The sequence below is a fragment of the Canis lupus genome, chromosome 12 (assembly GCF_003254725.2).
Source record: "Canis lupus dingo isolate Sandy chromosome 12, ASM325472v2, whole genome shotgun sequence".
In the NCBI taxonomy this organism is placed as follows: domain Eukaryota; kingdom Metazoa; phylum Chordata; class Mammalia; order Carnivora; family Canidae; genus Canis; species Canis lupus.
Genome location: NC_064254.1, coordinates 41,265,181 through 41,279,724, shown reverse-complemented (window position 1 = coordinate 41,279,724; position 14,544 = coordinate 41,265,181). Strand labels below are relative to the sequence as shown.

The following is a 14,544-nucleotide window of genomic DNA, read 5'->3' as shown; positions in this document are numbered from 1 at the left end:
CAGGCAGAGACCGGGAGGGCCCAGGACAGCAAGGACGCTCCTGCCCCGAGCTGAGCAGATCAGCGGCCCTGCCCCGGAGCCTCCAGGCCCTGCAGACGGAGAGCTCCGGAGCTGAATCCAGGTTTCCAGAGCTGCCCCGCCACTGGGGCTGTTCCTCCTGCGGCCTCACGGGGTAAACAACCCCCACCGAGCCCTGCACCAGGCAGGGGCACAGCAGCTCCCCCAACTGCTAACACCTGAAAATCAGCACAGCAGGCCCCTCCCCCAGAACACCAGCTAGACGGACAACCTCCAGGAGAAGCCAAGGGACTTAAAGAACACAGAATCAGAAGATACTCCCCGGTGGTTCTTTGTTTGTTTGTTTGTTTTTGTTTTTGTTTTTGTTTTTGTTTTGTTTTGCTTTTTGATTTGTTTCCTTCCCCCACCCCCTTTTTTTCTCCTTTCTTTTTCTTTCTCTTTTTCTTCTTTTTTTTTTTTTTTTTCGTTTTTTTTTCTTTTTCTTCCCTTTTTTTTTCTCTTTCTCTTTTCTTTCCTTCTTTCTCTCCTCTCTTTTTCTCTTTTTCCCAATACAACTTGCTTTTGGCCACTCTGCACTGAGCAAAATGACTAGAAGGAAAACCTCACCTCAAAAGAAAGAATCAGAAACAGTCCTCTCTCCCACAGAGTTACAAAATCTGGATTACAATTCAATGTCAGAAAGCCAATTCAGAAGCACTATTATACAGCTACTGGTGGCTCTAGAAAAAAGTATAAAGGACTCAAGAGACTTCATGACTGCAGAATTTAGAGCTAATCAGGCAGAAATTAAAAATCAATTGAATGAGATGCAATCCAAACTAGAAGTCCTAACGACGAGGGTTAACGAGGTGGAAGAACGAGTGAGTGACATAGAAGACAAGTTGATAGCAAAGAGGGAAACTGAGGAAAAAAGAGACAAACAATTAAAAGACCATGAAGATAGATTAAGGGAAATAAACGACAGCCTGAGGAAGAAAAACCTACGTTTAATTGGGGTTCCCGAGGGCGCCGAAAGGGACAGAGGGCCAGAATATGTATTTGAACAAATTCTAGCTGAAAACTTTCCTAATCTGGGAAGGGAAACAGGCATTCAGATCCAGGAAATAGAGAGATCCCCCCCTAAAATCAATAAAAACCGTTCAACACCTCGACATTTAATTGTGAAGCTTGCAAATTCCAAAGATAAGGAGAAGATCCTTAAAGCAGCAAGAGACAAGAAATCCCTGACTTTTATGGGGAGGAGTATTAGGGTAACAGCAGACCTCTCCACAGAGACCTGGCAGGCCAGAAAGGGCTGGCAGGATATATTCAGGGTCCTAAATGAGAAGAACATGCAACCAAGAATACTTTATCCAGCAAGGCTCTCATTCAAAATGGAAGGAGAGATAAAGAGCTTCCAAGACAGGCAGCAACTAAAAGAATATGTGACCTCCAAACCAGCTCTGCAAGAAATTTTAAGGGGGACTCTTAAAATTCCCCTTTAAGAAGAAGTTCAGTGGAACAGTCCACAAAAACAAAGACTGAATAGATATCATGATGACACTAAACTCATATCTCTCAATAGTAACTCTGAATGTGAACGGGCTTAATGACCCCATCAAAAGGCGCAGGGTTTCAGACTGGATAAAAAAGCAGGACCCATCTATTTGCTGTCTACAAGAGACTCATTTTAGACAGAAGGACACCTACAGCCTGAAAATAAAAGGTTGGAGAACCATTTACCATTCGAATGGTCCTCAAAAGAAAGCAGGGGTAGCCATCCTTATATCAGATAAACTAATAAACTAAAATTTACCCCAAAGACTGTAGTGAGAGATGAAGAGGGACACTATATCATACTTAAAGGATCTATTCAACAAGAGGACTTAACAATCCTCAATATATATGCTCCGAATGTGGGAGCTGCCAAATATATAAATCAATTATTAACCAAAGTGAAGAAATACTTAGATAATAATACACTTATACTTGGTGACTTCAATCTAGCTCTTTCTATACTCGATAGGTCTTCTAAGCAAAACATCTCCAAAGAAACGAGAGCTTTAAATGATACACTGGACCAGATGGATTTCACAGATATCTACAGAACTTTACATCCAAACTCAACCGAATACACATTCTTCTCAAGCGCACATGGAACTTTCTCCAGAATAGACCACATATTGGGTCACAAATCGGGTCTGAACCGATACCAAAAGATTGGGATTGTTCCCTGCATATTCTCGGACCATAATGCCTTGAAATTAGAACTAAATCACAACAAGAAGTTTGGAAGGACCTCAAACACATGGAGGTTAAGGACCATCCTGCTAAAAGATAAAAGAGTCAACCAGGAAATTAAGGAAGAATTAAAAAGATTCATGGAAACTAATGAGAATGAAGATACAACCGTTCAAAATCTTTGGGATGCAGCAAAAGCAGTCCTAAGGGGGAAATACATCGCAATACAAGCATCCATTCAAAAACTGGAAAGAACTCAAATACAAAAGCTAACCTTACACATAAAGGAGCTAGAGAAAAAACAGCAAATAGATCCTACACCCAAGAGAAGAAGGGAGTTAATAAAGATTCGAGCAGAACTCAACGAAATCGAGACCAGAAGAACTGTGGAACAGATCAACAGAACCAGGAGTTGGTTCTTTGAAAGAATTAATAAGATAGATAAACCATTAGCCAGCCTTATTAAAAAGAAGAGAGAGAAGACTCAAATTAATAAAATCATGAATGAGAAAGGAGAGATCACTACCAACACCAAGGAAATACAAACGATTTTAAAAACATATTATGAACAGCTATACGCCAATAAATTAAGCAATCTAGAAGAAATGGACGCATTCCTGGAAAGCCACAAACTACCAAAACTGGAACAGGAAGAAATAGAAAACCTGAACAGGCCAATAACCAGGGAGGAAATTGAAGCAGTCATCAAAAACCTCCCAAGACACAAGAGTCCAGGGCCAGATGGCTTCCCAGGAGAATTTTATCAAACGTTTAAAGAAGAAATCATACCTATTCTCCTAAAGCTGTTTGGAAAGATAGAAAGAGATGGAGTACTTCCAAATTCGTTCTATGAAGCCAGCATCACCTTAATTCCAAAGCCAGACAAAGACCCCGCCAAAAAGGAGAATTACAGACCAATATCCCTGATGAACATGGATGCAAAAATTCTCAACAAGATACTGGCCAATAGGATCCAACAGTACATTAAGAAAATTATTCACCATGACCAAGTAGGATTTATCCCTGGGACACAAGGCTGGTTCAACACCCGTAAAACAATCAATGTGATTCATCATATCAGCAAGAGAAAAACCAAGAACCATATGATCCTCTCATTGGATGCAGAGAAAGCATTTGACAAAATACAGCATCCATTCCTGATCAAAACTCTTCAGAGTGTAGGGATAGAGGGAACATTCCTCGACATCTTAAAAGCCATCTACGAAAAGCCCACAGCAAATATCATTCTCAATGGGGAAGCACTGGGAGCCTTTCCCCTAAGATCAGGAACAAGACAGGGATGTCCACTCTCACCACTGCTATTCAACATAGTACTGGAAGTCCTAGCCTCAGCAATCAGACAACAAAAAGACATTAAAGGCATTCAAATTGGCAAAGAAGAAGTCAAACTCTCCCTCTTCGCCGATGACATGATACTCTACATAGAAAACCCAAAAGTCTCCACCCCAAGATTGCTAGAACTCATACAGCAATTCAGTAGCGTGGCAGGATACAAAATCAATGCCCAGAAGTCAGTGGCATTTCTATACACTAACAATGAGACTGAAGAAAGAGAAATTAAGGAGTCAATCCCATTTACAATTGCACCCAAAAGCATAAGATACCTAGGAATAAACCTCACCAAAGATGTAAAGGATCTATACCCTCAAAACTATAGAACACTTCTGAAAGAAATTGAGGAAGACACAAAGAGATGGAAAAATATTCCATGCTCATGGATTGGCAGAATTAATATTGTGAAAATGTCAATGTTACCCAGGGCAATATACACGTTTAATGCAATCCCTATCAAAATACCATGGACTTTCTTCAGAGAGTTAGAACAAATTATTTTAAGATTTGTGTGGAATCAGAAAAGACCCCGAATAGCCAGGGGAATTTTAAAAAAGAAAACCATATCTGGGGGCATCACAATGCCAGATTTCAAGTTGTACTACAAAGCTGTGGTCATCAAGACAGTGTGGTACTGGCACAAAAACAGACACATAGATCAGTGGAACAGAATAGAGAATCCAGAAGTGGACCCTGAACTTTATGGGCAACTAATATTCGATAAAGGAGGAAAGACTATCCATTGGAAGAAAGACAGTCTCTTCAATAAATGGTGCTGGGAAAATTGGACATCCACATGCAGAAGAATGAAACTAGACCACTCTCTTTCACCATACACAAAGATAAACTCAAAATGGATGAAAGATCTAAATGTGAGACAAGATTCCATCAAAATCCTAGAGAAGAACACAGGCAACACCCTTTTTGAACTCGGCCATAGTAACTTCTTGCAAGATACATCCACGAAGGCAAAAGAAACAAAAGCAAAAATGAACTATTGGGACTTCATCAAGATAAGAAGCTTTTGTACAGCAAAGGATACAGTCAACAAAACTCAAAGACAACCTACAGAATGGGAGAATATATTTGCAAATGACATATCAGATAAAGGGCTAGTTTCCAAGATCTATAAAGAACTTATTAAACTCAACACCAAAGAAACAAACAATCCAATCATGAAATGGGCAAAAGACATGAACAGAAATCTCACAGAGGAAGACATAGACATGGCCAACATGCATATGAGAAAATGCTCTGCATCACTTGCCATCAGGGAAATACAAATGAAAACTACAATGAGATACCACCTCACACCAGTGAGAATGGGGAAAATTAACAAGGCAGGAAACAACAAATGTTGGAGAGGATGCGGAGAAAAGGGAACCCTCTTACACTGTTGGTGGGAATGTGAACTGGTGCAGCCACTCTGGAAAACTGTGTGGAGGTTCCTCAAAGAGTTAAAAATATACCTGCCCTACGACCCAGCAATTGCACTGTTGGGGATTTACCCCAAAGATACAAATGCAATGAAACGCCGGGACACATGCACCCCGATGTTTCTAGCAGCAATGGCCACGATAGCCAAACTGTGGAAGGAGCCTCGGTGTCCAACGAAAGATGAATGGATAAAGAAGATGTGGTTTATGTATACAATGGAATATTACTCAGCTATTAGAAATGACAAATACCCACCATTTGCTTCAACGTGGATGGAACTGGAGGGTATTATGCTGAGTGAAGTAAGTCAGTCAGAGAAGGACAAACATTATATGTTCTCATTCATTTGGGGAATATAAATAATAGTGAAAGGGAAAATAAGGGAAGGGAGAAGAAATGTGTGGGAAATATCAGAAAGGGAGACAGAACATAAAGACTGCTAACTCTGGGAAACGAACTAGGGGTGGTAGAAGGGGAGGAGGGCGGGGGGTGGGAGTGAATGGGTGACGGGCACTGGGTGTTATTCTGTATGTTAGTAAATTGAACACCAAAAAAAAAAAAAAAAAAAACACAAAGGTAGAACAAGTTATTTTTATGTATATCATTATTTATATATATAAATTCATTTTATATATCCAAAAAAAAAAAAAAAATAACATTGAGAGGGCAATTCTTAAAGCACCTTTAAAAAATTAAAAATAAATCAAGTAGTTGATTTCTTCTACATGATAATCAACAACCAAGGCTTTTGGTTCTTGCAATGATTTGTCATTTAGCTGTTGAGCATGTAGGCTGTATTTATCACGTGCATGGATCTGTCCAGTTACAGTTGTCTCACTACGTCTTTACACTGGCTTAGGTAAAAGATGGATTGTAGCTGCCAGTCACGTGTCTTGTTTTCCTCGATTTATTGGCAAGAAATAGAAGTTGCCCAAGAATGATAAACATCTGAAATTTGGTAAACTCCATTGGAAGAATTTATTTTACTTTCTTTTTCACCTCCAGTTCTGAATTGTGACTATTGGGCGAAGAAGTACCAGAGGTACTCAGGCTCTGAGTGACAAAGCCAGTCACTCAAAACTACTACCTCTGCAGGAAATTTCTGTTATCTTTCTCACTAAGCCAGGACTCTATATAATGAAGTCAGGACTTTCTATTTTCTACTTCACAATTCCATCAGTTCAATACTGGGCCTTAGAAATATTACATTCAACGTCTGCTATCATCACTATCATTCAATATTGTTCAGTGGTTCTAGTCAAACGAGAAAAAAAATAAGTATCTAGATTAAGAGACAAGATTAGTCTCCCTTGCAGAATAAGATTACCAGCCTAGAAAATCAACTAAGAAACGACTGAAATGAGTAAGATTTCAGTGAAGGGACAATACGCTGACTGAAATAATAATAATAATAATAAAAAATCATCATGCTTTTGTTAGAAAGAAAGAAAAGAAAAGAAAAGAAAAGAAAAGAAAAGAAAAGAAAAGAAAAGAAAAGAGAACATAATAGAAAAGCTTTCCAGCTCAAGTGATAGACTGAATACATACTTTTGTATTTTTTCTCTAAGACAGGAAATGAATACAAAAGGGAGAAAACCTGTAAGAGTCAAAACAACCAAGTTGGGGAGGCACAGCAACTATTAGACAAAGAGACTAAAACAGGTGTCTTGTGGATGTGTGATGAAGATGCAGATGAGGAGCAGAAGAAGCCAAAGCCCAGACACGTGGGGGAGTGGGGGGAGGGTGTCCAAGGGAAGAGGAAGTTAATCTCCCCTGAGGCCCCAGATGGGCTCACCAGCAGGTGAGGAAGCTGGGTGTAAGAACCAGGAATGATGACAGGGGAATTAAATAGAACAGCTGTGCCAATTTTCCCACTTCCCCCAAATAAAACACATCTTTCCAACCCTGACCGCACAGACAATCCAGGCAAAGAAGCTAGTCTGATTCTGTAGGCAATTTGAATGGTTTTATCACAATCTAGAAAATCTATTATCCAACTGATAGGCCTATTCTGTGAGGGTTGATGTGTAAAAAGCTAGCCAAGCACAGTGGTATGTTGAGAGGTACCCATCTTCTCCCAATATAACACAAGTATATAAAGAAGCATTATCTTTAAACTCCAAAAAAAAAAAAAAAAAAAAAAAAAAGGAAAAAAACTAAGTAAAAGTTACTGTAAACAAAGAATTCTATATCCAGCCAAATATCAATCCAGTGTGAGTGCAAAACACACACATTTTTTTTTTTCAAATGCAGGTAATCCCAAAAGCCTCCCACATTCACACAATCTCTGCTTGATGAAGCTAATTATGTATGTTCCCTGGCAAAATGAGGGAGAAAATAATGAAAGAGAAAGTCAAAGGACCCCAAAAACAATGTCTTCAAAAGTACAATGGAGAAACATCCCTAAGAATGAATTTGCAGTGTATTTAGAGGATGGCAGTGAAAACTGGAACAGAAGGTCAGAGGGCTGGCTCCTATAGAGGAAAAAAAAAAAAAAATGGATTCCAAGTGATGTATTGGTTTTCAAGATATGTTAAAGGCTGACTATGCTTTTCAAGGAGAAAAAGAATAGGTAATTCAAAATCCTTAAAAAAAAAAAAAAAAAAAAAAAAACCCAGAATGATCCAAATGAATGCTATAGTCCAAACAGGAAACATCTAAAATGTGACAAGATTTTGTGGAATTACTGCACCATACGAAAAGGCGAACCATTTGTTCTAGAGGCCAAGAATATCTCCTTTTAAGTGCATAGGGGCAAAGACAATTGGACTAAAATTTAAAAAATAAAATAAAATCTTACCCCCCTTGTCAGCTCAGTGGTAAAAAATATTTGTTAGCATAATATCAAGACTGTTTACTGGTTTTTAACTTTTGGAATCAAACGTTTGGAAGATTTAATTATGGTTATAGAACAGAATTTAATGTTATAAGTCTCAGCTATGTAAAAATAAATAGTTGATACAAAACAGAAATTAGAAGAGTGAAGACAGAAGTAGAGGGCACCAATGTCATCTTACACCGTGAAATGTGGAGGGATATTGAGAAAAATTAACAGAACAAGATAAGAGATTTAAAAACATGAAAATCAAAAGACAATCAGTAGATGAAGTAACTCAAAATTGGGGAAATGATAAGATGAAGCTAATAGGTGAGGCAAGTGCATTGTATCTTCATGTGTCAGAGTGGGGAATGATGTTTAAAATCAATAAATGAAGGTATACATACATTGATTATACACAGATACGTGTGTATATACATTTGTGGATATGTGTATATTAGACCTCTTCAATTGTGGGATAACCCAACATTTTTTAACACATTCTCCACATTTCAATAGTTTCCTTAATTATCAAAATCCTACTTCAAGGTAGATTGTAAAAAAATTATTTCCAGTCTCTATCATAGCTAAGATAAAGATGTAACCTAGGCGCCTATCAAACCCAATTCATTAGTGAACTCTATGAGGGACTGGGGGGGGGGGGGGGAGTCCAATTTTCTGGCACAAGGTATGAAACATGTCTTTAGGTCAAAGTAGCAGCTACTGTCCTACTTGTGTTGGCACAGATGCAATTCACCCCAGCACATTAATGTTTTATGATGCTAAGAAATACAGTAAGAGGCAAAGCATAACCACAGAGCCGAGAGCCTCAAAGAAAAAGTTCCATACACTATGCCTCTTGACTCAGGCAGGCCCATCTGCTCTGGTTTAGAAGTGTTTATTGCATGGTTCTCCCCAACTTTTATGCATTTTGCCCTTAACGCCATAACTCAGCAGGTTCACTCCTTCTTGATTCCAGTTACGAAGCTGTAGATGTTTTAAACTATCTGCCTAACCTACTTTTTCCCCATAAACCCTGTTATTTTTGCTATCTGTTTAGAATCCAGATCTTGGCAGAAATTAATAAATTATAGCCAAAAGACCTGTACAATGTCTTAAAGATATGGAAGTAGCCATCAGAACCAACTAGAGAAGTGGTTAAAGGTGGCTGTGTTTAAGGGTGGGCCTAGAAACAGGGATGGAAAATATTGCTTTACATGGTATGCTCTACTAAACTGTTATTTACATGATAATGTATTTAATTTTTTTAATCTCTTCCTTTACACACAGAAAAGGGAAAAAGGAAAATTGTAATAACGATGATGCAATTCACAATAACAAAAATGCTTAAAGCACTGAAAAATAAACTTCAAGATGTGTCACAGATATATAAGAAACTATGCCACTTAAAGATATAAAAGAAAATGCAGACAGAAAGAAAACCAAAGTTCCTGGAAGAAAAAGCAACAAAAGCATATAACAGGGAGTATGTGTGTGGTTGAAAAGGTTAACTATTTATGACTGGTAAGGGTGCTTTCAATTTTGGAGTAAATTATAGAAGTAAGTGGTATTATTCCCTATGTTTATTTTTTAGAAACCTTTGTAGATGACAGTTTCAATAAAGTTTTAGGTTATAGTATCTAGACACTGCAAAACCAAGGTATTCCTGATAGAAAACGCAAGAAAAACTTACCAATTATAGCATAAATACTACAATTTCCTAAGTGTAAGTACCAGTTTAATGGCCATCAAAAAAAAAAAAGAAAAAGCCAAACCCAGAAAGAACAGAAAGTCAACAAATGTAGATTTCTTACATTACACCTAAACCAGATTTCTGTTAAACTAAAAACACAAAGTACCTATGAGCTTTTTTTCACTATGAAATGAGGTAATGGATTTCTTTCTTTTCATTGCTATCTAACAGCAAAAGCAAATAGTTTCAACAAAATGAAAATCTTGAGTGAAACTCAAATAATTTTAAGTGTATAAGGGGACACATTATGTAGGATTAGAAATGGAAAAAATATAATTATAAAATTTAATCTTGCTTTCTCCGGCTCCATGTAGAAGGAAAAAAAATAATGCCAAATGAAATGAAATATGGTAGTGTGATTTACAAGGTGTATACAGTATTTAGGAATGTTATATTTTTTAAGAAGTGTTATACAGGTGGGCAAATGTGAGAGAAAATTCTTGAAATGTTATATAATATTTGCAAGCTCAAATTTAGAAGTATTTCATCGATAAAGCATAAAGTTAGTTAATCGTAAAATAACTATTCTAACATAACATGAGGCATAGTTATACTATGAAAATGTCAGCATTCCAGAATTTAAGACCTAACCCTGAATTGCAGTTCTGCCACTTATTAGCTGAGTCACGTGGGGAGGTTTCTAACTTTTCTAAGACAGTTTCCTCAACTCTAAAATGGGAATAGAAATTCTAGTGTAGAGAATGAACACACTTATACCGGAACACTTTACAGTTCTGACAGTAAGCCCAGCCAAAAAAAAAGAAAGAAAAACAACCAGAAACTACATCTCCCCACAGTAAATACGTTGTTTCAGTCACCAATATATTCTATACTTGCACGTTACATTAAAATTACATCACAAATCAAGTTTCCTCACCTCTGAAAAATATTTACAAATTCTGCTGAAACCCTGCTTGAGAAGCTGCACGCTGTAATAAAAAGGCACAGGTAGGGAGCCCAGGAATCTCATCAGCTGTGTGACCTGGAGCAAGTTACTCAATATTCTCACCTATAAAATAATGACACTGACATCTAATTAGGAGAACCGCTGTGAATACTAAGGGAGATATGCATAAAACATGTTGTTTTAAATTATTATTTGCCATTCACTAGGCACTATGTCAAGCCTTGTATAATACATAAAGTCAATCAGAACCCAGGCATTATTTTATCTTCTTCAAAACCTATCTAAAATATTAAGTCATACCAAAAATAGACCAGGTAGCAGCAGTGATACTCTCGGGACATTTTTTTCTAACAGAAATTACCAGTTTTTCCTTTAATTTCTTTCACTGAAAAACTGAATTATTACTACATATTTCATGCTATTTTTGAAATACAGTAAGATTATTCAACAAATATTTACTATCTTCTCTATACTGTACACTCTTTAAAATTCTGAGGAATACAGTAATAAAATTCACAGAACTCCCCTGCCCTCATGGAACTAAAAACCATATTTTCATTATTCCTAAAGGAAAGCACTTAATTTTACCCCAGATAATACTGAGTCTAAAAAAACGTTTTTGAATCCTCTCTTAGATTTTTGATATTAGCAGCTTACAATAATTATGAAAGAAGTACATATTTAAAATTACTTATAAGTCTACATCAGAAAAATATATTACTCTCAATAGTTCAACACAACATGTTAAATCAGTAATAATTTTAAACCTAAATATCCTTGCACTATCAAAGAGACCTATAATTTTCATCTGGGCATATTCTTTGATTACATGTTTTTATTAATAGCTTATTTACAGAGTGAAAGAAGAGCAGAGGGAGATTTCTAATTTGTTTTCAGTTAATAAATCATCAGTTGTTCTGATAAACACATTAAAGAAGACTTTTGGGTTACATTATAATATATGCTCTAGCAAAAAAGTGCTCTCATACCATTTATTCAGAACTGCAACATAAAATATGCTTAATTTACAATGACAGAGCCAGGTCCCATTGTAGAAACCTGGTGATTTTAACCATAAAACTTGGCTTAAGAGAGGCCTCTAGTGGTTATAGGTAATTATTAGCTCCCCTTCCCACCCCCAATACCTCACACTCTGGTGATGCTCTTGTTCTCATCCATTCCCATATTTCCTTACCTCTCCCCTCACCAATTAAAAGCTTCAAGCAAAGGAGCTAGTATTCAAGCAGTGAATTATTCAATCAGGTCCAAGAAATCAACTAAAAAAGTATGTAACTGAGAGTACTAAACCATTATAGATTCTCTAAAGGCAAATTCTCCAACCTCCCCGTAAAACCAATGTAGAGCCATTCAGTACAAAGTAAAGACCTTAAATATTATTTTGCAAGTGTTACTAATCTTACAAAAAATGAGATCTAAGGTAATTTAAATCAACGTTATGAAAATAATCTAAAGGCTACAAAATCATAATTAAAGTCATAAAATATAACCCATACATTTTTATGCTTAACTTTAATGGAATCTTGGGTCTTCTAAGCCAGTTTTGCACTATTCAACAAATATGCTAACACTGGGTGCAAATATGGAGAGTAAGCAAACTTGGTTCTTTTTTTTTTTTTAAGATTTTATTTATTTGACAGAGAGAGAGTACAAGTCGGGGGATCAGCAGGCAGAGGGAGAGGGAGAAGCAGGCTCCCTGCACAGCAGGGAGCCCAACATGGGGCTCCACCCCAGGAACCCAGCATCAGACCCTGAGCTGAAGGCAGATGCTCAACCGAGCCATTCAGCTGCCCCACACACTTGGTTATTTATATATAAATGCTTAGCCACACCCAAGTGACCAAGGTTTAACTTCTTCCCAGTTCCAGTCCTCAATATCCATTTCCTCTTTTATTGAAGGAGTATGCTCCCAGAACCTTCCCACCTCCACCCCACCTGCCAGCCCTAGAACCTGCCTCACCTTTATCCAGGGCCCTAGTGAAATCTCTTGAAGAACAGAAACAGCTAGAGTGAAAGAACAGAGGGGATGTTAAATGCACCCTCCCAACTACAGTCACTTCCTCATGCCACAGCAAAACTCCTTCCAGCTTCTGTCTCACACTGTAGGACCACGGAGGTCTTGCCCTGCTCCTTAGGATACTCCCCAAATCCTGAAACTACAGATGTCTTCACATGTAGCCAAAGAGCAAACATTTGCATCTACAGGCACATCATCAACTTTTGCTACAGAATTCAGGTCGAAAAGAGAGGGAAAGCAAGAGGGAAGTAGAGAGAAGAGCAGACAGGATAGAGAAGTTCCTTTCTAAATCACTTCCAAACTTTGTTAAGAATTTGAAAGGTAACAACCCACCTCCTGAAAACCTCAAAAAAAAAAAAAAAAAAAAAAAAAAGCAGATTACTTTAGGGGAGGAGGAAGGGGCTTTGAGACAGTATCTCATACCAGGGTTTGAACAGAGAAAACCCCTGATCAGAAGCAGTGCAGAGCTGTGATGGATGTTAAAAGTCACTCCTAGGACCAATAGGAAGGCCAAAGGGAACAGACGGAGGCTAACCTCTTCCAGATCTAAAGCCCATGACAATGACCCACCTGCAAAAAAGCAGGCAAGGAAATAAGAGGAGAAAGGTTCTGAAAAGCCTAAATTGGTATCATAAGGTCTGAAGAGTAAAGCATGTGTTCTTGATTCATGAGAAATCATTACAGGCCTTCCTTGGCCAATGCATATGTCTCAGTTATAGTTTGGTCATCTGGATCCCATGCACAGCTGGCAATAATGTGACAGCAAAAGATAAAAGAAAATTTAAATTTAAAAAACTTAAAACCATGAAATTAAGCACAGAAATATATCAATGAAGTAAATAACCATATACCTCAGTAAATGTAAATGTCTTAACACAGCATAACAACCCACGTTCATTTGGACTAAATTATTTTTGAAAGATGAAATCATATACGTTATGCTTTCCTTGAGAAAAGTGAAAAGTTTTTGGAAATACTGACATTCAAAAGGTTAAGAAGTTTTAAAAGCTGCTACCCAGAAATAGTAACTCTCATCTATATAGAAAATCATCATAAGATCTCAATTCTCAGAAACTATAAGATAGCTGAGGTTTACTATAGTCACTTTCACTTTACTTTTTAGAATTGGTCCTATTCTAATGAGAATTCAAATGATAATTTCTATATACCATTATGAAAAATGGATAACTGTTAAGACAAAACACAAGGTCAAACTAAAGCTTATTAAAACCTTAGAATAAATGCTTCAGCTTAAAAACAGCTTTATTCATAAAGCAATAGTGCAGAGCTACTTTTTAAACTTCTGTATAAGCATCAAAAATAAAAAGTATCAAATTCAAAACATTTCAATCTTAAACAATTTTCATGCATATTAACAAACATTTTTTCACTGATATTCATTATAATCACAAAGCAAATACTCACTGAATACCAAACCTAAGTATTTTTTCAGGTTCTTAGAATTCAGCAGTAAGCCAACAGACAAAAACCCCTCCCTCACAGACTTTACCTCCTAATGGGGGAAGAAAATTGACAATATAAATAATAAAGTTACATAATATGTTAGATCATTTCATCTCTCTAGAAAAAAGGAGGGAGGGGTAAAAGGGAGTCTTGGTAAGAGGGATGGGATCCAATATCAAGTAATGGGAAACTACTGAGACTAGAAGGGACATCGTGTGACTCATGTTTGAGAGGACTGATTCTGCTTACGACAAAGAAAGAGCAGAAGCAAGACAGTGCTTTGAGGCTATGGTCAAAACCCAGGTGAGAAATGCTAACAGCTGGGGCCAGGATCAAGTAACAACATTAGAGGGAGTGGTCAGATTTTGGAGATATTGTGGAGGCCAAGCCAGCGGGATCTGTTTTGGAATTGAATGTGGGCAGGTAGAAAACGAAAGAAAGAGAGAAATCAAAAAAGGCTCCAAGTATAAAGGCAAACCCTTCTTTATTTCAATAATTAGCATAATTTAATCTTTAATTAAAGTATAAGCATGTCAAAG

The 14,544-nt window shown here is 37.2% G+C and overlaps 1 protein-coding gene across 6 annotated transcripts in view; it reads right to left on the bottom strand.

The window, feature by feature from the left end:
- Positions 1-14,544, bottom strand: part of BCKDHB (branched chain keto acid dehydrogenase E1 subunit beta) — a 448,915-nt gene that overhangs the window by 351,664 nt on the left and 82,707 nt on the right. The gene's annotated exons all lie outside the window — the stretch shown is intronic.